Genomic DNA, 23,554 nt, shown 5'->3' on the forward strand with positions numbered 1-23,554 from the left:
GATTATTTTCATTTTAAAATTAATACAAATTTATTTTGGGAAATCCAAAAATATATCTTGTTTAAAAATATCACAAACATCTTTGCCTCTTTATAGTAATCCAAGTGTGTTTTAACTCACTTCTTTATTTGTTGTATTTATATGTTTGCTTTTTATAGTGATTATGCAACTCTAAACCCTTCCTTTTCATTTATGAAAATGATATATATATATATTTTTCCAAGAGCTAGCGTCTCTTATATAATATTTAATGACATTATAAAAGCTCACTGAATGTATATACTATAATTACTTAGCCATGATTCTATCATAAACAGAGATTCTGTATCAGTCAGGGTTCTCCAGAGAAAGAGAACCAATATAGATATATAGAGAGATACAGATATAGAAACAGATTTATAAAGAGATTAATCATGAGGAATTTGCTTACTTGATTTTGGAGACTGAGAAGTCCCATGATCTGCCCTCTGCAAGCTGGTGACTGAGGAAAGCCAGTGAGTTAGTTCTAATCTGAGTCCAAAGGCCTGAGAACCAGGAGGCTGATGGTGTAAGTTCTAATCCAAGTCCAATGTCTGAGAACTGGGGAGAAGATGGTATAAGTTTCAGCTCAAAGGCAGGAGAATATGGATGTTCTAGCCCATCCAGTCAGGGAGAGAGAGTGAATTCTCCATTTCTCTGCCTTTTTTCTTCTATTCAAGCCTTCAACAGATTGAATGCTTCCCACCCACGTTGGGAAGGGAGATCTTCTTTCCCCAGTCTATTGATTCAAATGCTCACCTCATCCAAAAACAGGTATTTGTTTAACCAAACATCTGTGCACCCCTTGACCCAATAAAGTTGCCACGTAACATTAATCATCACAGGACACAATCCTACTGATTGTTCGGAATTATTCTGTCATCAGTATTTGTGCTTATTTTATCTTTTTGTTCATGTTTCAGAGTTTATAATTAATTTCTTATAATAGATTTCCAGATATGGAATTACCAGATCAAATTGCATAATTAACTTTACATTTTCAGCTGGGCACAGCTGCTCTTGCCTGTAATCCCAGCACTTTGGAAGGCTGAGGCAGGAGGATCACTTAAGCCCAGAAGTCGGAAGACCAGCCTGGGCAACATAGGGATTCTCTGTTGCTACAGAAAACTTTCTAGAAATTAGCTGGGCGTAGTGGCACACACTTGTGGTCTCAACTACTTAGGAGGCTGAGATGGGTGAACTCATGAGCCTGGGAGGTTGAGGATGCAGTGAGTTGTGATTGTGCCATTGCACTCTAGCCTGGGCAACAGAGTCAGACCCTGTGTCAAAAGAAAAATCATAATTGTCTCAAATTATTTCTGAAATAATTTTATCATACTATATTTGACCACACATTTATTATTATGTATGATTTCATATGCTTAATTTTAATAGAATAAAAATTTATATTTCATTTTCCCCATATGCTTATTAACGATTTATATGTTCTCTTTCTTTAAACATCAGATCATATTCCTTGGCCACTTATCTATTGGAATTATAGGATTTTTTGATTGATTTCTGAAGTCTTCATTTATTAATATTGTTACTATTAATAATATTGATATTTCATCTAATGTGACCTTAATTGTATTATTTAACTTTGTATTCTTTTTGAACAAGGTTCTAACTTGATGTACCAAAAATCCATTTTTACTGTAATATACTTAAAATGATAACCATCTCATTATCTTGTGATTTAATGAATTATTATTTTTATTTCTCCCTGAATTCATGTTTGAATGTTTGCATCTCATATCTTATTTTGGAATAATATATGAGTTGAGTATATAAATTCATTATTTTCTAAATAGCAAACTGATTACCAAAACAGTTTTATTAAATAATCTGTCTCCTTCTCACTGGTTTGTGATACCTCTATGACTGTAGTAGTTCTCATGGAAGATAAGGTCTAATTCTTATAAATATGTTTTGTAGTGTTCATCGAGGTCCATCTAATTTTGTTAGTACCATGTTCACTTAAGTATTATAGTTTTATAACATTTGATGTCTATTATGTCTTGCTCCTCATTTTAATTATTTGAAAACTAGCTCTCCTCATATGATTTAACATATGGAATTTGAAATTTTAATTTCCAGTTTTTCAAAAATTATTTCTTTTATTTATAATAAAATTACATTAAATAAAATAATTTAGCATGAAGATATATTTAAATATACATCCCTCTTGCTTGAAGCATGGTGTATCTATCCAACTTCTTAAGTCTGCTTTAATTCTCTCTATATTTGGTAGTTTTCATTAAATATACACTAGACGTGTTTCATTGAGGTTACTTTTAGGTATTTTGTTACCACAAATGGGAATGCAATTATAGGCAAAGCAAGCAGAAACATACGGCTTTGATGAAAGCTCTAATCTCAACACTGTCCATATATATTTGACCACATCATTAGACCTATAAAAGTTTGCATTCAGGCAATACTCCAGATTTTATTTGATCTCATTTCTTGTTTTGAGCCATCTGGCAAGTATTCACAATTATTGATGGCAAGAATTTCTCAAACTGGATCAATAAAATGTCTTCCTTCCTAAATCCCAGTGGAATACACTGAGGACTGTGGGGAAGTTGATTTACTTAAAGATTCCGACAGTTCTGTAGAGGAAGTAAGAATGGAGGAACTAAAAGCTCTGTCACAGGCTCACTGTTCCATCTACACTTTCCCTTCCTCATCTCATTCTCACCCTGAGCACCAACCACCATATGATGTAGCTGCTGTCCAAATATAAATTTCTAGTCCAGGTCCTCTGATGAACCATAGCATAAATATATCTTCACTCAGACAAGCTCAATTTGTCCAAAACTGAATTCAAAATAATTTTGCTCAAGTAGGTTACTTCTGCATTCTATATGGGCAATGGCACTACTATCCCCGCAGCTGGTTATGCCTAAAAGAGACTATCTTAGTTTTTCGTTTCTTTTTATTTCCCCTAGAGTGTAGTCTCCACGTCTCCTTAACATCTCCTTAGTGCAGAACCTCCTCTGCCTCCTATCTGCTACTGCCTTGGTTTAGGGCCCCGTTTTCCCTCTCCCAGGCCTGAGCAATAGTTTCCCCACACTTCCTCCTCTATAGTCAGCTACTCCCACCATCTATCCTTCCCACTTTAGACAAAGGGAACTTTCTAAGAAGCAAATCATTGTTGTTGACCTTTTCTCCCTTCCAAAATACTTCAATGGCTCATTATTAACTTAAGGAGAAAAAGTATTCTATTTACCTGGACAACTATATAATATCTTGCATATTACTCATCCTGCTAAGTAACCCTTAGTTAAGTGAAAGCATTTGCATTGCTAAGGTAGTAACAGGAAACAGAGTGAAAGAAAATAGTCTGCCGAGCCTGGTGGCTCATGCCTGTAATCCCAGCACTTTGGGAGGCTGAGGCAGGTGGATCACAAGGTCAAGAGATCGAGACCATCCTGGCCAACATGGTGAAACCCCATCTCTACTGAAAATACAAAAATTAGCTGCAAGTGGTGCGGGCACTACTCGGGAAGCTGAGGCAGGAGAATAGTTTGAATCCAGGAGGCGGAGACTGCAGTGAGCCAAGATGGCGCCACTGCACTCCAGCCTGGCGACAGAACGAGACTCCATCTCAAACAAAACAAAACAAAACAAAACAAACAAATAAAATAGTCAATAATCAGGCATTGAACATTCAGCTAGGAAACCTGAGGGAATCAGCACAGTTTATACCAGAATCCAGCTCCCACTCCGGGAGAGATAAGAAGAAGACTACTACTGAGGCTTAGGACAGTGTAGAGGAATGAGGAAAAGCGACCTAAAATTTTCGTGTCTGGGAGAAGAGGGAATGAGCAGTGGCTGAGGGGAGCAGGAGGTCAGCATGGAGAGAAATAAGGAGACAGTTTTGGTGGCCAGCCCAGGGGCTGTGTGAAATCATTGAATGGGAGTCTCACCAATGGCAGAAGCCAAGCCAATGCCTGATTTTTGTGCTTACCTTCAAACTGCCTGTTCCTCTTCTTCCTGTCTTCAGTGGTTTTCCATCAACAGCATGCCATTTGTGGTTCATTCCGAAAAATGGCATTCTGGCCCCATGACTTTGCTTACTTTTTATACAGGCCACTTGGCATGGCCATTCTCCAGTCCCCTTTAATGGTCCAAAACATTTAGAAGACTAAGAAACAGAGAGTGAAGTGAAATTAAGTCCTGAAAGAGCCTTGTGTATCAGGGAAATCCTCAGCGCTCCTACTTGGAGGGACGGCACTGCGATTAAAGCACTTCAGTGACATGTGCATACACTTAGCTCTCCAATGTGACCTGTTCCTGTGGCCTCCCTTGCTTCAACCTAGTCACCTGTTCTAGTTACCCGTAGATACACCAGGTGGTGGGAAACTTTGACAACTTCACCAACACTCTTCCTTCTACTGAGAAACTCCCTTCCCTATCCCACATAATTTTCCAGTGCACACGTTAATCTTGCAAGATCATATCTTTTTAAAAAGTGTCTGTCTCTTACCTTGTCATACACATGTAAATAAAAAGGTGCAACAAAGTTTTTGGGTATTGACCCTCCCCACCATTCCACCCACCCACCTCCACTCACCTGTGGCTCCAGCCTCCGGAGCTTATCCATCTCTCTATTACAACAAGTACTCCTTCAAGCAAATGTTGAATAAATGAATGAAAGGACAAACAAATAAATCTGTTCTGTCAATCCTTAATAGCCAGCTGAAGGCTTAAATCAGAGAACTTAAATTGCCCCTGAAATAATCACTGCAATCTGTACTACTCTTCAGACAATTCCCTATTTCTGTCAACCTACCCCTAACTCAATATTTAACTGATTTCTAACTTTGTGTCTCAACTACGTGATGCTTTCCAAAACTAGAATTACCTTGGCAGCCAGGTTTATAGACTTCAAAGAAACCTGATGCTGCTATGGATGGAAATAGGGGGCAAGCTGGTTTGTGTGGTGAGTGCCAAGGTTAAGTAAATAGACATAGTGGAGCCAAACATTCACCTGCATTTCAATAGGATCAGATTTACACACACACACACACACACACACACACACACACTCTTAAAGTTAGCGATTTATGCTATGAGAATGAGAATATTTTAGACTTGAGGAAACTCAAATTTAATAAAACCTGTAAGATGGCTGGCTATGACTTTATGTAAGCTGAATAAACATATCTTCATTCAGACTGATACTTCTGCCTTTCTTCTTTGAGTCTCTAATCATCCAAAGCCAACTTTTCAGTTCCTGAACACTACAAATTATCTTCTATGAAAGTCATTGTTTTGTCTATGAAGCTTATCATAACTTCAGGGAATTTCACATTTGCATTTCTGATGGACTACAGTCTAAGGTGTTAGAAAATTGGTTTCAGCTTTCCCCACCTTTTTTTTTTCCACTGTGAAGCAGCTCATTACAAAATAGACACATTTCTAAATCAAATACTTGAGTTATTATTGATGCATGTAGAGAATAGAGATGATTTGGTTAAGAAATGCCTAAAAGTTACTTTCTTGTTCCCATGATTTTCTAGTTGATTGAATGATTTATATGCTCAATTCCAAATTTAAATGTATGGTTTTTAATCATCATGATATAGTTAGTGGAAGGCTTTTAACCTTTACATTTAAGAAGCCCTTAGTACAACTCAAGCTTATTGACTTCTAAAGCTTAACATACACTATTTTTAAATGATTCAAGTCTATACATTTTATAGGTCTATAGTTTGAGCAATAGTAGAAGAATGTTTAAAGAGCCACTTGTTTTCCAATTACTGTAGTCATGGCTCCAAGATAGGCATGAATCCCCACCCTAAAAACAAAACATGAAAAATTGGCATACTTTGAGTAGACTACCTCTGTAAAGTATTAAAATCTCCAAACCCAAAGCGACTCTAAGACTCAGTGTAATTCATTTATTCGATGGCACTATAATGGGATTTCTTGCACAATGAGAAGCAAGCAAATATTATCTTCTTTAAGTTCTTAAATGTTTTATTTAGTATCCCTAAATTAGGAAGGGAAACTAAACATTCACATAATCAAATATATAGGAGGGATCTGTATATTCTGTATTTTTTGAAGTTTTTTTCTACTGGAAGATAGCATCTCATTTTGCTGTGACGGGCATTAAGACTGTGATTTTGAGATATGGTCAACCAAAACTTCATGCAACTAATTCCAGGGTTTATAGCAGAAAAGAAATTGTTGTGTACCTCTCATTACAACTCTTAACTATTTTTAAGGTAGCTTATATGGTTGACTTAGGGAAAAGGATGAAGATCCAGAAGAAAAATAGTGAGACTTCAGGTGATAGAGAAAAAGAGTTACAAAATGTTCTAAAAGGATAAAGCCCAAAGGCTGTAGAGCAACACAGTAATATTAAATCCTGGATTAAAGTGAAATGATTTAGGAGACTTTATAAGACATATCTGCAAAGCAATGCCTTTAGAAATATTTATTTAGTGAGCCTAATTATGTAAAATAGCGAGAATTGGTGACAAAGTACAATATTGTCTCTTCAGATATATATTTAACAAAATTAGGGAGTTTTGAGTTCGAGCATTTATCATCCTACTAAAGCCTTTAGCACATAGTTAATTCCATGGCATGTATTATCCTGTCTTCCAGAGACAAGTACAATGGGATTAAGGAGGATGAATGGACTGTCTCACTTAGCCTGGGAGATTCAGGTGAAGTTTGTGCACAGACTTGAAAGAAATGCAGAATTTCCTAGGGTAGGCAGGAGATGGGGCTTGCGGTGAGGGAAGTAAATTTCGAAAAAATATCATGTGCAAAAAAGGTACACTGGTATGAGACAGCATGGTGTCTTTAAAAACTGTAGAGCAGTATTCCGATAGCATTTAGTTTAACTCCATCATTATATTTTTAAGCTATTTTTTGTACTATACTTCTAAAACATGTTTCTATCCTAAGCAAACTTACACAAACACCATAATGAGGCAAAATTTGGCACTAAAGTATAAGCCATAACATTACAAAGGCAACGCATACAGGAGATTTGATATAAGAGTGTTTTGTACATATTTCAATTATTAGCACAGGGTTAGATGTAATTCATCACTCAAAACTGATTGTTTTACTTGTACAGAAGCCAGTATGACTGAAGCTCTCTTTTCAGTCAATTAATGTCCACTTGCCTGCCAGTTTTTACCATACATACCTGTGCCCTCCATGAAGCTAATTCCCCAACTGTTTAGGAAATTCAAATGGAACTCCTAAATAGTTCACACACAGCTTTTGTTAATAAATTACCCAACATATTTCAACCAGGTCAGGCTTCACAGCTATACATTTTTTAAAAAGTGTAAATTAACTCTTGACAAGGGGAATTCAAAACCATTCAAAGGCAAAGCCTGTGAATGAGACAAAGGATGAAAGGAAAATAGATGAAGTAATGCAATAGCCAGCTGAGGAGGAAAGGATGCCAAGTAGCTGTGATACAACAGCATGAAGCAAAGTGACTTCATTAATACTCTGCAAAGTACCAGAATGCTGCACAAGACAACACTTCGTTTCCAAACCAAACACAACCAGAGTTTACCACTATTGATTTTAAGTAGCAGCTGCCTAATTGATAGAAAGCAGATACTTGAGCAGCTGTTGAGATATGCAAATGCAAATAAGCATTGTCACAAATATATCTGTATCACAGCGAGTATGGCTTTTGGTTTAGTTAGTTACACAATGATTGTGATATTTAGCCATCAGAGTAATTGAACTTTATAAAGTAATCAGCAGTAGCAAACAGGTATATAAATAGCAGTTACTTAGATGATAGTCAAATCACAATTAAAAAATATATAAAGAACTTTATTACTGTGCTTTTATTTCCTAATTTTAAAAACATTTTAATCTATTCCAACAATAATTTACTTTAAAATGATAATCTTTGTCACAAGAATATTTATTCTATGAATATTTACTCAGCATCTTCCACGTTAAGTGTTTATGATGCAAAAAACAAAAATTTTCCTACAGTTATTTCTGTGTTGCTGACGTTAAAAGAATTCATAGAATAAACAGCTTAGGGAAAAATGATAAATGTGTAATCACACAACTCCTTAGCATTGTTAAATATGTATCTGAAGAGACCATATTATATTATTCAACTCCCTCAAATTTCACAATCTAAAATAGTGATATATTTTGGCTGGTGAAAATTTTAGACTTGACATTCTACTGTGGATTATCAATTTCAAAGAATTACATTGCCAAGAATATGCTACAAATAATGTTCATGTTATACTGAACCTAATCTAGTTTTGCCTCCACAAGTTCAGAAGATACTTCCAATCCTTTGTCAGCAAAAGCATCCATTTTAATTGAGCATTGTGTTCCATTTACTGTATATTTAAGTTGTTGTTATTACACAGCAGGAACTGTACTAGGAGAAGGAGCCAGAAAGGTGGTGACATACTTTTCCTTTCATGGGGAAACAGTCTAATGGAGAGAAGGACAAGTAAGAAACCACAAAGTGTATTTTGGTAAGTGTTTTGAGAGCAGCTCTAGAGGCTCAAAGGAGGAGTTGTTGGTTGGGTCCCCTGAGAAAGCAGGCCTTGAAATAAGGACTTGAATAGAATTAGTTTATTTGGGAAATGATTACAGGGAACAGAAGTAGGGAGCGAGGAAGCAAGACAGGAAAGAGATAGAGTCAATTAAAGGTGCGTTGTCCAGCAAGTTCCCACCTGGCTGGCTGAAGCCTAATCCAACTGGGGAAGTTTGGGAAATGGTGTAAGACACAGTCTCAAATTTATCACACCTAAGGGAGAGGGATTTGGAGTATTTATAACTGCCAGCAGTCCTTGGTTGCAGTCTATTCAGAAAGGTATTAATTCTCTTACGCTTATGATTTGCAAAGGAAAAGAAAGTCCTCAGACCAAAACAATAACAGCAACAACCAAAAACTGTTTTCATTTGGAAGGAGGACCAAAAGGAAGGAATAAGGGTCAGGCACTGACTCTACAGGTACTCACTGATCTCTTTGTTATGACTATGGAGTTTTCTTTACTTTATTCCCACATTTTTTCACTGCACTGGGACCTGCATTTTTTTTTCTGTTTTGTCATTTGTCACGTTTGACTTTCTACTTTTCCTTAGTTAGGTCGTGAGACCAATCACAGAAATTATTTATTTATACATTTTCAAAATGTCTTTTCCTCTCCTACCCTTTTTCATGCTATTTCAAAAATTACACCACTGGATACATTTAAATGTTCTTCCTGTTTTGCATCTAAACCCAGCAGTGAACTATCACTAGAGAAAAACACCTGACTTCAGTGAACACCTGGTCTCAGATAAATTCATGACCACAGACCTCAAGTAGGTGCTGAGCACAGCCCCGCCATCCTCTTGCTACCCCCATCCTCCACTCCCAAACTTGACTATTTCATAATGGCTCCATGGTCAAAGTTTGATAACCATGCCTCAGCTGATAGTCTTGCCTCCTATTTCACTGAGGAAATGGATGCTGTCATAAAACAAAATACTTCATTTTATCACTAACAATTCTACCTAATTATCATTATCTATGCCCATGAACTCCATTTTCCACCTGTTACAACTGATGAACTTTATTGCTATGGCCAAAACTTCCAATGATACACTGGATCTCATCCCTTTTTTTGTCAACTCAAGAACTTTATTCCTACAGTTATCCATCTTTCCTAAAACATATATCTCTATATCTGTAGGATTAGTTTCATCAGCATTTGAACATACTCTAGGAAGTACCACAGTAATGTGAGCTTTAGTAATTAAATACCAAACTAAATAGCATTTCTAAGCCTCAGTTACTTCATCTATCATAAAGAATAATAAAATCTACCTTTTTGGATTATTGTTAGCATTAAATAAAATGAAGCATAAAAAGCTCCCAAAATATATGACATTGGTTAATAATTTATTAATATTCTATTACATAGCTAAATATAACAAAGCTAAAATATTGTCTTCTCTCAAGCATATCTTGATTTGTACATTCATTCTGGAACAGATACTCAGACTCAAAGCTCACTGGAGAGCAGAATGAGTATTCCAAAAATGGCCATCATATGTCTGGACCTATATTCTCTTCTAGAACATTGCCCCTACTCCATCAAGAAGTTGAGTGTATGTACTTCTCTCTGAACCTGGGTAGGTCCTTATGACTTTTTGACTTTTTCAACTGATATGGTATGGCAGAAGCAAAGCTGTGTACATCTAAGGCTAGGCATTAAAAGGGGATAGTGCATCCACCTGGTGCTAGTGCTCTCTCGCTGTCTCTCTTTTCTCCCTCTCTCTGTCTCTTTCTCTCCTTCTCTTAAAATGATCACCCCTGGAAATGAGCCAAGTAACCCAGGCTACTTGGACCAGCCCATGTTGAAAGAAACTGAAGTTCCCACTCTGTAGTCATGGCTATGCTTTACAGCTGACAGAGCACCACCTTGCCTGCTGTGTGAGTGAGCCATCTTAGAAGCAGATCCTCCAGTGTTCAGATGACTCACATCATCTGGTGTTGTATAGATATGGCTTTTACATAATGACACAAACTCAATATTTTTAAAACATTTATTCATGGAGTAACACTGCCAACTTGGACTGTGAGAGCAGAGACATTAAAAAATGAAAAGGGGTCTTTAGACTCCAAATTTATACAAGCAGGAAGCAGACTGAGAAAAGTACTTCATCAAACACATGTTACATATTATGGAAGAGGAAGGATAATTCAGAAGCAGAACCAAGAATTTAAAGACCAGACCCAAGAGCCATGGAGCTGACATGACAAAGTGCCACAGACTGGGTGACTTAAACAACAGAACTTGATTTTCTCACAGTTTTGGAGGCTAGAAGTCTGAAGTCGAAGTGTCAGAAGGGTTCGTTTTTCCTATTATTATTTCCTTCCCTGGTTATACACATTTAAAGCTTATTCCAACTGATTTAGTACTTGGAAGTAAGGTTCTTCAAGTATCAGAAACTAAAATGTGGCACTAAATATGTAATGGAAGCAGAGCTGCATAGGTGCATAGCAATGACTCAGATAATGAAAGCCGAAAATCTCATGATCTTTATAATAAATCTACAAAATATTTAGTAAAGTCATCACCTGCTACACATTGGAAGCCAACCACATGCTGCCAAAGGCTACATATAGTATTAGGAGAAATGGTAAAATATTAGTATGGGTTGTCAGAAAAATCCTAGCATGACAAATTCAAGGTGGAACTAACTACCTGGCCAGAAGACAGGCACCTTTGCTAAGGAAGGTACTCTTTGCCTATAACCCACAATCTCAGTTGACTGAGAGTCTGGTAATTTGAAAACTTTCATGGTTGAAAAAGCCAACTGCCTATACCCCAAATTGAAACAGTTAAAAGAAGCGTCTGAAAATTCTAGCCTTAGCGATAAATATGACTTTTGCCACACCATACAAAAGTTGTGAGCCTGCTGGCAAAGATAATGCATTACTTCATATGTTCTCAATGCAGCAGACAGCAAGCTGAAAATTATTTAGATGCACAGAGCACAGAGGTCTGTAAATAAAAGACCAGGGTCTTCAAGCTTAACAATTCCATTTACCCAAGGTCATTGGCTGTGTTTATTCACACTTGGAGATGACCAAAAAACAACTACGCTGAAAGTCTGTCATACTTCTTAGGGTATCTTATTGTCCAAAACTAATCCAGTGGGTCATGAACCCATACTAAAAGGAAGTGGCTTGCTACATATGTGCAGTCCTTAGTGAAGATATTCTCCTGAATGTCCATTTCAGATGTGGCCACAGAGGACAACAGAAAAGGAAGACCCTCCTGAAGAGCAAATCCAGGGGCCACGAAAGAAAATGAACAAGAGAATTTTTATTGAAGAGCAGAACCTGGGACTGCCAGATGGACCAACTAAAGAACTCACTTCACAACTAGGGCAGTGAGTCCTCACCATTTCTTCTCAGCAAGAGTTGGCTGCTGTAAAATCAGACAGATTATTCATGCCTTATGGTTAATAAAAGTATCTATAGGTAACTGAAACTTGAGGAGCCAAACTGAGGCCTGAGGAAGGAGACTGTACATCATCCAGAGAGAATGAACTTGGAGCAGGATGTAAAGACTGCAGGGGAGAAATCAGGGTTTTTCTGCTGGAGGAAGAAGCAGAGGGTACATAGACATAAGGTATCCAAAGGCGCCCACTATAGAAGCTGGGACAGATTGCATACTTATTCTCAATTCTTCACTCCTTCCTATGCAGTAGAGCAGAGAAAATCGAGTATACCTGTGACTTGCTTTGACCAGTGGAAAGTTAGAGGGGACAAGAGCACAGGCTTTAAACATGCCCATATGGGACTTCTGTGCCTACCATGAGAACATGCCCCATAATTGTTAATGCAGGGAGAATGAGGAGATGTGGTGCAGACTCTTAGCCAATCCCAAGAGCTGGGTTCAAGGGTAGCCAACACTCATCCTAGAGAAGTGTCCCCTCTGACCTGCAGACACGTGGCCAGGAAAAATCAATGCATGTTGTTGTAAACCATTGCATTTCAAGGCTGTTTGTGATGCAGCATCCTGGCTAATAAACCAGCCAGGTCTATTCTAACAATTGTAGCTCAGAGTAAAGAATGTGGGCATCTCATCAGCAGACATGATCACTAAAAAGACAGAGAAAAGATACAATGAGAAAACTATAAGCAAACTCTTGGAAATCCAAAGAACAAAATACAAGAAAGAAGAAAGATTAAGAAATTTCTAGAAACATCCTACAGTGGTCAGGAAGACTGAGACATTGAGCCTAGGAGATAAAAATGGACAGGCAGATTCACATCATGCTTAAAAAGAAACTGCAAATGATTGAGAAGTTTTTTTTAAAGTGGAACTATTTCAAAAGTAAGAAATTAGTAAAGGGACAAAGTTGTTAATGCACCATAAACAAGTGATCAAAAGCAGAAAAAAAAATGAACTGCTGTGGAAATGGACACAGTGTGATCCTATTTTTAGTGGAATACTTGAGTTTTTTAAAAAATTAGGAGGAAGGTAAAAGGTTCAGAAAATAGAAACAGAAGTGTAAATAATACTATGAAATGGGCCTAGCTGAAACAGCTGACTTTTCAAAAGAATACATTAAATGAAGAATACAGAATGAGATCCTTAAAAAAAGAAGTCAGGAAAGTATTACACAGAGTAATTGCAAAGGCCTTCTCTCCTTATAACACGGAAATTGATGGATTTGAGAATAAGGATATTAAAAAAGATCTTTAAGAGTCTACAGGAAATAGAAGAGCTAAGACAAAGCATGGATGTCATGTAGAATATTTTATGACAAACTGCTGACCTGAGCCAATAATTCTTGGGCTGGGGAAAAAAACTGTTTCTCTATAGATAGGGGGGTGGGGGTGAGGGTGGGGAGGGAAAATTGTGATGCTTACTTTCTAAATAGATTTCAAAGGAATGCGGGAGAACACAAACAGAACTAGCTTGCATTGATTTTTTTTAATATTAGCATTTTGTTGATAAAACAGAAAGCAGGAAGAAAAATAATAAATCATGCATGTAGTAATAAAAAGTGTGGTAGGTGATTAACGTGTTAAGAGTCAAGGGAAGAACTCATCAGAAGAGTAAAAGAAGAGAACTGAAAAGCAAAGGGGGACAATCAACAAAATGTGAACATACAGTTTATACGAGGAATGCAATCATACAGGTACCAATAACTCAGTTGCAAGGAATAATTGAAATATGCACATATATAAAAAGTGCACATACTTTGTATAACTTGAAAAACATTTGAGGATCAAATAAAATAATGTATTCGAAACTATTTATAACAAGCATGAAGTTTTCTACAGACAAATTAGTGGGTGCAATACTGAGCACTACTCCTTGAAGGTGAACAACATAGAAATATTGTTCAGTGCAACTCAACAAATGTTTATTTAGCGACTGCAATGTACTGAGCAAATTTTAGGCTCTGGTAAGACACATCAGTAATGAAGACAAACATATGCATTAACTATATCAAGCAGGACAAAGGGCTCTAAAGAGAATGAATGCAGTTCTCCAAACAGAGATCTCTGCTGTCACTATTGAATATCTTGTAAACTCTCCAGAAACGTGTATGTGCAAGCGTGTGTCTGTTTGTGCATATATATATGTGTGTATATTTTAATGCTATACATTTGAAGATACCTTATTACACTATTCACGACTTTGTGATTTTCTCTTAACACAGCAATTTGGAGATTACCGCCTTTCAGAACATAGAGAGAGCTACTTCATTTCTCCTAATAGCATATTTTATTGCATGGTTGTGCCATAATTTATTGAATTACTGGCCTTTAATGAACAATTATGCCATTTCCAGTCCTTTCTTATTCATGTAATGCTTATTTTCATACTGTGCTTTATATATGGGCTAATATACCTGTTAACACAAATCTTGAGAAGTGAAATTTCTGTCACCCGGCAAGTGAATTTTTAATTTTGATACAGAGTGCCAAATAGCCTTCAAAGTGAAACATTCACTTATATTCCCACCAACAGTGCACAAAATTGCTTTTGCCCTCAAACTTCCTGCCAATGCCATTTATTATCAAACCATTTGATCCTTGCAAGTACAGTAACTAAGAAGCTATCTCATTGCTGTTTGAATTACAAACTACAAATCTCATTGCAGTTTAAAATGCAAACCATAATGGTCTTATTATGAGCAAATATGAGTAGGTTTCTACATATTTAAAAGTCTTTTGAGTTTCTCTTACTGTGAATTATCTGTCTATAATCTTGGCCTATTTTTAAAAATTAATAAGTTAGAAGAAATGAGCCAATTTTCATATATCTTGGCAGGTTTTTCCAGTTTCTTATTTTCCATTCAAATTTATTTATGGTTGTTTTAAACCATTCTGACATTTTGATCTTTTTTTAATTTTGAGATTATTGTAGATTTATTTGCAGTTTTAAGAAATAATACAGAGAGAATTCCATATACCTTTCACCATTTTCCCTCACTGGTAACGTTTTGCATAACTACAGGACAATGTCACAAGTAGGAAGTTGACACTGACACAATGCATCTACCTTATTCAGATGTCAGATTTACATTCACTTGTGTGTGTATGTTAGTTCTACACAATGTTGTCACAGTGCAATTTCCTGTGTGCACTACTGTGGTCGAGATACAGACTTGTGTTTCATCGCAAGGATTCCCTTGCTACCCTTTTCTATTCACAGTCCCTCCTTAAGCCCTGACAAGCACACATCTGTTCTCCATCTCTATAACTTGGTCACTCCAAAAATGAATGGAATCATGGAGTATGAATGGAATCATGGAGTATGCAATATTCTGAGATTGGCTTTTTCCACTCAGTGTAATTGTCCTGCATTTGTAAAAAAATTGGCATTTCGAATTTTGGTACTATGCTATTTAGCTTAAGGTTCATACCAAACTTTAATTGTAGATTTAAACTTTTTCATTGTCTTTCGTTTGGTAGTTTCATGCAGTTTTCCCTAAAGTGGACCTTGTATAATTCTAATAAAATTACTCTTGCTTGCTTTTAGTTTTAATTTGTTTACCTATATTTTGCTTCCTGCCTTTATTGATTTTAGATGAATATCATAATAGCACCTGTGTCATTTTGTGGTCCAAATTGATGGTCTTTTAATGAGCAATTTTATCTCATTGATATTTACTGATATGGCAATTAGCTATGGCATTTTATTTCAAGTTCTACTTTCTGTATTTAATGCCATTTATTTTTGCTATATTGTCTATATTTCTTGTATTTGCATGTTTTACTTTTATAATTTGGAAAGCATATTCTCTTCTTCAGATTTTCTGGTAGTAACATATAATATACACATAATATACACATATAAATATATATGTATATATTTAAAGAAAGGACATGAGAAATGCACATACAATTCTGCAAAAGAACAAATAGAAAAAAGGTAAGAACACATCAAAAATATTTAGTCGTAAAAGACATGAAAATTATAAGAAAACCCTTCTCTGAGAATTCAAAGAAATTTTTTAAAAAGTCTTCTGATACATATATATGTATATATGTATGTCTATATATGTGTATACATGCATGCATATATGTATGTGTATATACATGTGTGCATATATATACATGTATGTAGTATATATACATGCATATATATGTATCAGAAGATTTTAAAAATTTTCTTTGAATTCTCAGAGAAGGGTTTTCTTATTTTCATGTCTTTTATGACTAAATATTTTTGATGTGTTCTTACCTTTTTTCTATTTGTTCTTTTGCAAAATTGTATCTGCATTTCTCATGTGCTTTCTTTCTGTTTGTCTTTGTTATTTTTGTTGTTTTTCCCCAGGCCAACTATGCATTAGAGGATAATGTTAGAAAGCACATCAGTGGAGTGAGTTAGATATTCGGGTAGCTTGCATTCAAATTTGTGTCTTGAAATGTTTCCCAACAAAAGACTGTCCTAGAATTTGATTTTTCTCTGGGATAAACTTTCCATATTATGCAATCATGTTTGCCACCAGATTTTATGCAGTAACTTGGAGTTTATTTTACTTTTGTATATCAAATAATCAACTGAAAGATTGCTTGCTAACATTTTCCCTCCCACTCAGCTAGAAGGATTGATGTTTTGTTTTGATTTCTGCTTTTTGTTTGTTTGTTTGTTTGTTTGTTTTGCAAAGAGAGGTGTGTAGGCACTTTACTAGCTCCACCTTCTCTGACATTCTTTTCTGCCCAGCAAGGTTAGTGATGCCCCAGACTCTGACACAGCAGCTGAGCGCTTGCTGTTCCAAAGAGGCCCTGATGACATTTCAGAAAGTGTAACTTACCTTTGGATAATTCTGCGTGCTTTCTGTGAACATGGAGGCACACACCTCCTGCTGCTTTCCTCATTTTAACTAGATTTAAATTTCATAACACTTTTACAGCCCTCCAGGTTTTCATTTCTGCTTCTTTGTTCTCTGTTTTGGTTTTAAGTTGGTTTCAAAGAACGGGGCAGAAATGTCTTTACTCTGCCATCTTTAATTGGTTCCTGTACTCTTCAATACATTTTAAAATTAAAGCCAGAGAAAGAATAATTAAACTTCCATGCTGCAACCCATAGAAGTTCCAATTTCTTGTGTATACAGACTCTCTCTCTCTGCATTTTTAAGAAGTTCCATACACTTTTAGGAAGACTTACTGTCTTCTCCACCAACCTGAGACACGTACCCCTACAAGGGTACATGAAATTCCACTCAACATTCTGTGAGTTCACACCAAAGATTCATACGGCTACACATTGTTCCTTCTATCATTTTCTAAAAGGGTTTTCTTCTCATATTTTCTTGTATGGTTATAAATAACATGTTCCTGTTCACAGTTTGTATTTAGAACATTTGCTAGGCATTTTGTTTTCAATCATAATCCTTAGAGCCTTGAAACAAACAAATCACATATACTGTATAGAATGATATCTGCTTGGTATTTCTGCCTTAGGAAATAATGTTCATTTTTGAGACTTCATTTTAAGGTACAGCAGAATTTAGTGATATCACAATCCCCTACACAGTTCTAGTAAAACTAAATGAAACAGTGTGAAGCTCCTAGCTTTATCTGAACTCCCATGTCTGAAATCTGTCATTTGTTGGTGTTTAGTTTGCCTGGAATGTTTGTTTACCTACTGCCTGTTGACTAGCTTCCAAATCCTCTTGATGAGTTGATTTCATAACAGCTGAAAATAACATTGCATTCCTCACCTGTAACAGGTGGTCCCCAAGTGGCTGTCCATCTTCCCTTGTGTTCTCTGCTGTGAACTGTAAATCATGTCAAGAAACGACAACCCGTTAGATGACATGATCTACCATCACTGCGAGGAGCCACCAGTCACAACATGCACACACTTTATCCATCCTATGCGCAAATAATAAATTTGGTCAAAAGATTGCCATTTCGTGTTCTGGAAAACATGAACTTATGTGAGCTTATACATAAAATATTTTAATCTATAATCTCATGTATATGTCATTATGTCATATTTCCCAGAATTCAGCTGCCAAAAATAATATTAAAGAAGTAGTTCATGTCAGGTAAGATGTGAATGCCCCATAAATACTGATTCTGAACCTCTAGCAGCCATACATATGTTAATTCATTATTCCACAAATATTTTGTGCACATATTCTGTGCCAAGCACTGTGCTAGGTCCGAAGGATACCAAAATTAATCATTACAAACTCAGAGTCCAAAGAAAAAGGCAGACTCACAAATAAACAGCTGTAAAAATGTGTGTTGCTCTATTTGGAGGTATTACGTAGACATTAGGGAGAGAGCATCTGTATTAGTCCATTTTCACACTGCTGATAAAGACATATCCGAGACTGGGCAATTTACAAAAGAAAGAGGTTTATTGGACTCACAGTGCCACGTGGCTGAGGAGGCCTCACAATCATGGCAGAAGGTAAAAGGCAAGGAGAAGCAAGTCACATCTTAACATGAATAGCGGCAGGCAAAAAGAGCTTGTGCGGGGAACCTCCACCTTATAAAGCCATCAGATCTTGGGAGACTTATTCACTATCACGATAATAGCACAGAGGAAAGTCCTGCCCCCATGATAAAATTACCTACCACCAGGTCCCTCCCACAACTTGTGGGAATTCAAGATAAGATTTGGGTGGGGACACAGCCAAACCACATCATTCTGCCCCAGCCCCTCCCAAATCTTATGTCCTCACATTTAAAAACCAGTCATGCCTTCCCAATGGTCCCCCTAAGTCTTAACTCATTTCAGCATTAACTCAAAAGTCCACAGTCCAAAGTCTCGTTCGAGACAAGGCAAGTTCCTTCCACCTATGAGCCTGTGAAATCAAAAGCAGGTTAGTTACTTCCTAGATACAGCAGTGGTACAAGCATTGGGTAAATACAGCCATTCCAATAGGGAGAAATTGGCCAAAACAAAGGGGCTACAGACCCCATGCAAATCTGAAATCCAGCAGGACAGTCAAATCTTAAAGCTCCAAAATGATCTCCTTTGATCCCATGTCTTGCATCCAGGTCAGGCTGATGCAAGATGTGGGTTCCCATGGTCTTGGGCAGCTCTGCCCCTGAGGCTGTGCAGGATGCAGCCTCCCCTCCCTGCTGGCTGCTTTCATGGGCTGCCATTGAGTGTTTGTGGCTTTTCCTGGAGCACAGTGCAAGCTGTCAGTGGATCTCCCACTCTGGGGTCTGGAGGATGGTGGCCCTCTTCTCATAGCTCCACGAGGTGGTGCCCCAGTAGGGACTCTGTGTGGGGGCTCCAACCCCACATTTACTTTCTGCATTGCCCTAGTAGAGGTTTTCCATGAGAGGCCTGCCCCTGCAGCAAACTTTTGCCTGGACATCCAGGCATTTCCATATAGCCTCTGAAATCTAGGCAGAGGTTCCCAAACCCCAATTCTTAACGTCTGTGCACCACCAGGCTCAACATCAGGTAAAAGCTGCCAAGGCTTGAGGCTTGCACCCTCTGCAGCCATGGCCTGAGCTCTACATTGACACCTTTCAGCCATGGCTGGAGCAGCTGGGATGCAAGACACCAAGTCCCTAGACTGCACACAGCATGGAGACCCCAGATTCAACCCATTAAACCATTTTTCCTCCTAGACCTCCTGGCCTGTGATGGGAGGGGCTGCTGTGAAGACCTCTGACATGCCCTGGAGACATTTTTCCCATTGTCTTAGAGATTAACATTTGGCTACTTGTTACACAAATTTCTGCAGCTGGCTTGGATTTCTCCTCAGAAAATGGGATTTTCTTTTCTATCACATTGTCAGGCTGCAAATTTTCCAAACTTTTATTCTCTACTTCCCTTATAAAACTGAATGCCTTTAACAACACCCAAGTCACCTCTTGAATGCTTTGCTGCTTAAAAATTTTTTCTACCAGATATCCTAAATCATCTCTAGCAAGTTCAAAGTTCCACAAATCTCTAGGGCAGCAACAAAATGCTGCCAGTCTCTCTGCTAAAACATAACAAGAATCACCTTTGCTCCAGTTCCCAACAAGTTCCTCATTTCCATCTGAGACCAACTCAGCCTGGACTTTATTGTCCATATCATTATCAGCATTTTGGTCAAAGCCATCCAAGAAGTATCTAGGAAGTTTCAAACTTTCCCACATTTTCCTGTCTTCTGAGTCCTCCAAACGGTTCCATCCAATCTCTTCCTGTTACCCAGTTCCAAAGCCACTTCCACATTTTTGGGTATCTTTTCAGCAGTGCCACACTTCCCGTACCAATTCACTGTATTAGCCCATTTTCACACTGCTGATAAAGACACACCTGAGACTCAGCAATTTACAAAAGAAAGAGGTATTGGACTTACAGTTGAACATGGCTGGGGAGGCCTCATAATCATGGCAGAAGGTGAAAGGCAAGAAGGAGCAAGTCACAATCTTACATGGAGGGGGTCAGGCAAAAAGAGCTTGTGCAGGGAAACTCCACCTTATAAAGCCATCAGATCTTGTGAGACTTATTCACTATCATAAAAACAGCACGAGAAAGCCCTGCCCCCATGATTCGGTTACCTACCACCAGGTCACTCCCACAACATCTGGGAATTCAAGATGAGATTTGTGTGAGAACACAGCCAAACCCTATCAGCTTCATTCTGGGGTCAGGTGGTAGGGACAACACAAACACCAAGATAAGTTCCTTTGGAGATATGGCATGAGCTGAGGCTTATAGGATGAATAAGAAGTATGCTTGGTAAAAGACTTCAGACAGGAAGGCATTGGGGAGTGGCATTTCTTGGTAAAGGAGTTCAGGCAGGAACACATTGGGGAGTGGCATTTATTGTATAGGGGAAGGAGCAAAGGTATAGAGTTGAGAAGGAGGTTAGAACACGCAAGGAACTACCAGCAATACTATAGGAGTTTACTTAGTGATGCTGGGGCCAGTGAGATATGTGGAGCAGTAAGCAAAAGGCAAGGTTGAGGAGCACTCCAGGAACAGTCTGTAGGAAGCCAGGCTGGATCCTGTGGTCAGGAGCTTCTGAAGAGCTTCCTGTTGTGGATATTTGCTTGCACTTAAATAACTTTCGTATTAGTCTGTTTCCACACTACTGATAAAGACATACCCAACACTGGGTAATTTATAAAGAAAAAGAGGTTGAATGGACTCACAGTTCCACATGGCTGCAGGGGGCCTCACAATCATGGTGGAAGGTGAAAGGCATGTCTTACGTGTTGGCAGACAAGAGAGGATGAGAGCCAAGCAAAAGGAGAAACCCCCTATAAAACCATCAGATTTCATGAGACTTTTTCACTACCATATGAACAGTATGGGGGACACCGCCCCCATGATTCAATTATCTCCCACCAGGTCCCTCCCACAATACATGGCAATTATGGGAGCTAAAATTCAAGATGATATTTGGGTGGGGACACAGACAAATTATATAAGCTTTATTGAGGTTTAATTTACATCTTAAGATTCACTTAGGTGAACAATTCAATGATTACTATTAAATTGACAGAGTTGTACAATCCTTAACACAATATAGGTTTTAGAATATTTCCATCATTCCAGAATATCCCTCATACCCATTTATAGTCACTACTGACTCCTACCTCCAAGAACCAGGCAAATGCTCATCTGCTCTCTATGTCTATAGATTTGTCATTTCTGGACATTTCACATAAATGGAATCATAGAATATGTAGTCATTTGCATCTGGTTTGTTTCATCAGGCATCAGGTTTTTTAGATTTACCCATGCTGCAGTATGTATCCATAGCATATTTGTTTCTATTGTAAAATAGTATTCCATGGTATGGATATAACATCATTGGCTTATCTTTTCACCAATTGATGGGCGTTCAGATTGTTTCTATTTTTTGGTTAATATGACTAATGCTGCCACAAGCATTCACATGCAAGTCTTTACACAGACATGTTTTCATTTCTCTTGGGTAGATATTTAGGGATAGAATTCTTGGGTCATATGGTAAATTTATGCTTATCTGCTTAAGAAATTGTCAAGCTATTGTGAAAAGCAGCTGCATGATTTTACAATCCCATCAGCAATGTCTAGGGTTCTAGTTTCTCCTAAGGAGTTTTAACGAGACGGATAATATGGCTAGATTTGTGCTTTAGGTAAATCAATCTGGTAGCTACTAAAAATGAGACTGAAAATAATGAGCCTGTTTAGGAAGATGTTACAATAATCTAGGTGAGATCTCTACTACGATTCCCAACTAGACCATTGGAGGAGAAGATTATCTCAGAAGAAGAACAATGCTGCTGAATAAGAACATGTGATTTGCTTCCATCAGTTGCTCAGCCTTGGGAACGTGACTCACGGTGGTGTGAGGACAAAGCAGGTACCTGTCCGCCAGCCAGATTAGCTGAGGAAAATACACTTCAGGTATGTAAGCTTATGCCTTCACATCTGAAATGTCCTGAACTAACATATACACCCTCAAACTTTCCAACACTTATACTATCACTGTGTCATTTTTTCCTGGTTCACCAACTGCATACTGGACACAGTGCTGCACATGCTATTGGGTATTTTTCCTCCTTTAGAGATGATGTTCATTTGGTTCTAAGGATAATTGCAAGAATATTGTTGTGCTATAAGTAAATAAATGCTATGTATTTATAAATTATCTGTGTTAAAATTATACTATTTCTATTGTTAGCACACACAGTATTAAGTCATGTGGCCCAAATCTCATATTTCATAGCATATTATGGTTTTATTAGGATACAGTAAATTAATATTTCAGTGAGAAAGTATTTGGAAGTACCCATAAGCCTTATCAACAGCTCATCCCAATGTTGCCCTTCAAACAGCCACGTGGAATTTGTGTAAATGAGTCTAAATGAATGATAAGGACAATATGATGTTTGAGTTAAAATATCTTTTGAAACTGAAAATGAGCAGCTAGCCAAAAAAAATCTGTCACTTTAAAAAGATCAGGAAAAAGTCTTAATTCTGCCATTGTGCAATGTATAGCATGTAACTAAGAACAATATCTAAGGACAACAAATATAAATATTGAAGGAAGTTGAGTAATATTTAATTAGATTATACTATATTTGGTCTAGGAATAATAAACCTGTAAAATTATCTACACTATGAAACCAAGCTCTGTATTATAACATATAAATGAGTTCTCTGATCTTTTAAAATATGTATTTCTAACAACCTTGTAAATGATTAATATTTCAAAATACTGCTACTACTGCTGCTACTACTAGTAATAACAACAATTTTGAATAGGCTTGAATGTCTTAAAAGTTGTAAAATATAATTTTATTAATGATGATTAAGTTCCATGTGAATAAGAGAAATAAAATGACTACAAATATTTAACCAAAAATAAAAGAACAGAGGGTTTGCCAAAAGAGACCAATTTACTTATTAAATAGAATGCCCATACATTACAGTTTCCTGAATGAAACACTTTTATAACTATTGTCCTGATGGCCAATCCAGTTTAGCATTTTGTCCTTGATTGCTTTACCTTTCAACAAAGTATTATTATCAATATTATGATTATTGTTATCATTAATGAAAATAAGCCAGATGGACTT

The 23,554-nt window shown here is 37.2% G+C and overlaps 1 long non-coding RNA gene across 2 annotated transcripts in view; it reads left to right on the forward strand.

The window, feature by feature from the left end:
* The first annotated feature begins 2,211 nt into the window (after positions 1 to 2,211).
* The window catches only part of LOC129534745 (uncharacterized), a 78,383-nt gene continuing 57,040 nt past the window's right edge, over positions 2,212 to 23,554 (forward strand). Inside the window, exons 1-2 of one of the 2 annotated variants that reach the window (XR_008681438.2) lie at positions 2,212 to 10,170; positions 22,288 to 22,379. This is a non-coding gene — a long non-coding RNA (uncharacterized lncRNA). Of the gene's footprint in view, positions 10,171 to 16,257; positions 22,380 to 23,554 lie in introns of those variants that run through there. The other variant, XR_008681437.2, reaches the window with a different exon arrangement.

Source organism: Gorilla gorilla, chromosome 6 (assembly GCF_029281585.2).
Source record: "Gorilla gorilla gorilla isolate KB3781 chromosome 6, NHGRI_mGorGor1-v2.1_pri, whole genome shotgun sequence".
In the NCBI taxonomy this organism is placed as follows: domain Eukaryota; kingdom Metazoa; phylum Chordata; class Mammalia; order Primates; family Hominidae; genus Gorilla; species Gorilla gorilla.